The sequence below is a fragment of the Schistocerca nitens genome, chromosome 1 (assembly GCF_023898315.1).
Source record: "Schistocerca nitens isolate TAMUIC-IGC-003100 chromosome 1, iqSchNite1.1, whole genome shotgun sequence".
NCBI lineage: Eukaryota > Metazoa > Arthropoda > Insecta > Orthoptera > Acrididae > Schistocerca > Schistocerca nitens.
Genome location: NC_064614.1, coordinates 356361482 through 356365951, shown reverse-complemented (window position 1 = coordinate 356365951; position 4470 = coordinate 356361482).

Genomic DNA, 4470 nt, shown 5'->3' with positions numbered 1-4470 from the left:
AAGAATGATCTCGAAGTGTCAGATTGTCACTAGCACCTAACAAAACTACATTCCTCCTGCTAGCCAGAAAATGTAAAATAAAATTAAATTGCGTAACAATTATAAGAGATGCGCTAACAAGATATCTAAGCATATTCCTGGATGAATGTTATAATTAGGCACAAAGGTTATGAACAAAATTATAACCATTGCAAATAGGTAATTTCGGTTTCCCTTGAAACCAGTCAGAGCATACCACCAATTTATGTTAGCAGCAGTTCTAGGATAAGGAGCGAGTATTTAGATCATAGATTGCAGCTTTTGAAGCCAGCCTCGGTAGTGAGAAGTGTTCAGTGAGGAGTGCTACTAAGATTAACAGGCAGCTACTGCACTACCCCGAATAAGGCATTGTTAGGAAGTCTAGGAATATGCCTATTGAACTTGAAAATTAGGAAAAAAGGAACCCTTTATTTGTTAAAGAAAGGTAATTGGAAGAACAAATGATACTCAAGTCTGAGGCCAATACGAAAAATTTAATAAAATATCGCATATTTCAACTATGGCGAAATGAATGGGACACCTTGGCCACAGGCAGGAGTACATACGAATTTCTCCCCAGCATCAGAGACAGACTAACAATGACATTCCTTAATCCATTGAGTGAACTGATGCATTACACACTGGTCATAGCCTGTATGCTACATATCTATACAAAATCAAAAGACAGGTTGGTGATAGTTGTGTCTGTAGCAGTGTGTACAGACCATAGCACACACTGTGGAACTGTGGACTCTATGAGGACACAGCGGATAATGGCTGTAAGGCATTGAAGATGTTGGGTCCCAAAGCGGCACTGAGGAGTTAGTCAACCTGGTCCATTCTGGATGATACTGCAGTTACAGCATCCAGGAAGTCCAAGACAGACTTCACAAGGCATTCAACCACCCTTCAGCAGACTGCATCCTGGCTAGACAACATACTCTGCAATGAAAAACTTTCATTTCAAGTTTCATATCACCGTACACTCCGCTGCAGAGTGAAAATCTCATTCTGGAAACATCCCCCAGGCTGTGGCTAAGCCATGTCTCCGCAATATCCTCTCTTCCAGGAGTGCTAGTTCTGCAAGGTTCACAGGAAAGCTTCTGTGAAGTTTGGAAGGTAGGAGACGAGGTACTGGCAAAATTGAAGCTGTGAGGACAGGCCTTAGTCATGCTTGGGTAGCTCAGATGGTAGAGAACTTGCCCACGAAAGGCAAAGGTCCTGAGTTCGAGTCTCGATCCAGCACACAGTTTTAATCTGCCAGGAAGTTTCATATCAGCGCACACTCCACTGCAGAGTGAAAATCTCATTCTGGAATTTATTTGTCATCTTATGGCGCATTTCAGGAGAAACCCCTCATCATATCAATGGCATGAAACATACAATATAAGAGAAGATATTTAAAGGAACACGTTGCAACCAGCTCAGTATTCTGACGATCTAATGGGCCAATTGGACAGAAGTTGACATGGTATCCCTCAGGAGGACATCCAACAACTCTTTCACTCAATTCCAAGCGAATAATTGCTTTCATAAGGGCCAGAGATGGGCCAACATGTTATTGACTTGTTCAATTTGTGGAACTCTTTCTCTTGAATAAATCATACAGTTTTTCTAAAATTATAATTAGTTGTTTGTCTGTACATGTACATCACATCTACAGATTTCCGTCCCATACGGATAATCCCTTCATTGTGTGTCGCTTTCTTTTATCTTGGAATGTACTATCTGGGAATTATAACCTGCAACAAGCGATATAATTCTGAGATCTTTTCGTGAATGATCCTGCAGTTTACTGTCACATTAACCCTTTCTAATCTGTACTGTGAGGATGAGCATTCTGTGATAGCACTATGGCTGACGTAACTTCGATTTTGGTATGCAATTTGTCTCTAATTCCCATGGAATGGGGGAATTCTTTAACCTAAAACACTCCCATGTGTACACCGCATGTACTCCACTATCCTAGTAGCTGCTTCTTGTATGTAGTGCTTACCTGACCTATTAAAGGGAACTCTACGAATCTCCACCTGACAGCGGAGGTCAAGAAATTCGCATTAAATACTGTGGCAGTCATGTAAACCTTTGGTTTAACTTTCCATTCTGCTCAAAACCAGAGGATCGCGATCGACCCTGGGGACAACGTTACAAATAATCAGCTTGGTATGCACCCTGCATATGATGCTAGTTTCTTTCACCAAATCAGCCATCTGCTGAAAGGAACTGAGGAATGCCTCAGAACTCAAGCAGCAATAGTCAGTTGTGCCTTCATGTGCCACTATTTGCAGCTGATTGCACCCAGTGCGCTCCATAGTCATCGGCAGAGCTTCTTCCATGTCACGGAGAAGACACCCCAGCCTCTGGCAAATATATCAAGTGTACGCTGGTATTCTTATTTGCCATGCTGCCTGTTTTCCTGAGGGGAATTTTATTACTGTGCATTATTTTCGTGGCAAATGTTTCATCTACATCTACATGATTACTCTGCAATTCACATTTAAGTGCTTGGCAGATGGTTCATCGAACCACAATCATACTATCTCCCTACCATTCCACTCCCGAACAGCGCGCGGGAAAAATGAACACCTAACCTTTCTGTTGTTGACGACTTGGATATTTCTTCAGTTGAGTGTTCTTCCACAAGTGAGGTCTGATATCTGGAGGTGTATAATTATTTAGGTTTCACAATAACAAAATAGATGGATGGCCATATTGCATATAAATAAGAAAATAATTTGATGAAGCGATTTTCATTAAATAACATTCTAAGTGAAAAATTCAGGTCTAATGAAGGATAAAAATACTGTTGTTTATAATGTTATTAGTTGTGTACAAGAAAACATAATGGATGACGTAAACAGGCGCTATTTATTCCCTTACAAATATTGTTTGATGTGTCTGTATTTATATATTTTCGCTAGTAAATAAATGTTAATGTTTTGAAATGTAGTTTCACTTCTCAGCACTTTACAACACAAAATTGGTCAAGAACATATCTCATGAAGGTTGATTTGGCCATGTCCAGCCAATAAGAACATCAGCTTATAAAAGTTCCATTACAAATAAAACAACAGAAAACCCAGGATGGACTGTAACAATATTATGAAAAGGATAGTTGCTACTCACCATACAGAAGAGATGCTGAGTCACAGAAAGATTGTTTCCATTACAATTAGTAGGAAACACATTTACAATAGTTCGCCACATAAGATAAAAATTGCTTCATCAATCTCACTTTTTAGAAAAACGCTAAGGTCATTCTTACTTGATCACTGTTCCTACTCAGTATCAGAATCTCTACAACATATTAATTACAAAATTTAAAAGAAAAAAGGACAAAGTATCTTACTGCAAGTAGTGCAAGGCGTACTGTAGGTCAAACCAATCGAAGAAAGTCACTGCCAAAAAGAGCGCATTTATATGTACATAACATGGAATATTACAGTATGCTCATACTTATATGAAACTAATAATATAATGTCAGAACCTATTAGAAACTCGAAGATTAGAAAAAAGTATTTGGATGAAGTGGGACACAAACTACCAACACGTAACAAATTCCTTTGCAATTTTGTGACACTATTCATTGGGCATTTTTTTGATTTTTCACTTCATCTGGTCGTGGCGGACGCCACGTGACACTCGTTCAAGTTTAGAGGTAATCCATTTACTCAATGTTTCGTTACCAGAGGGTAACTAGCCCTCTGACCAAACACGCTGAGCTACCTCGTCGGCGCTAAGGCGACCAGGACGGTAAGGTAAGCATATCTAGTTTTTTACCGTGTCCTCAATACTTTAATTGTAGTTGTATTTTTAATTGAAATTTAATTCTAACAAATTTAACCAAGAGCAATGCGTTTTTAATGGATACTCAACATTTCAATGCCTTCAAATGCCATATTTTCATAATACTCAAGTTGTAATAATTCTTTTACCATGAATATGCCGTTTCTCGTCATTTTATTACACTGAATCATACAATTAACTGTGGGGTTTCGAGAGCTCCTCAGTTTGCTTGTGCTCAGAAACGGCATATATACATACGGGCTTCAATTGATAGCCAGTATGGCAAATCACAACTCTTCACCGAAGGGAGATAGCGCGCATGTGACGTAGATGGCGTTCTGCCATCTTATTTGCCAATGTTTAAACGCACCTTCAGAGTATTTCATATGCTAGACATTGCTCTGCACGTTCGGAAAGACTCCCTAGCGTGCTATGCCACACTATGACATGAGAAACCTGGCACGTTCAACGCTCAACATGCGGATGCACTGTCCGTTTGCCGACAGCTTAATCCCCAGCCTCCTTTGTAGGAGACCGTGGCTCAAGCTAAATGACGTGACGTGACGGACAGAGTGAATATGCTCTAACGTGGCGGCCAATGATAATTGACCTTAAGCAATGATTTAATTTTTGATTGGCATTTTCCTGTTTGCTACAGTGTCAACT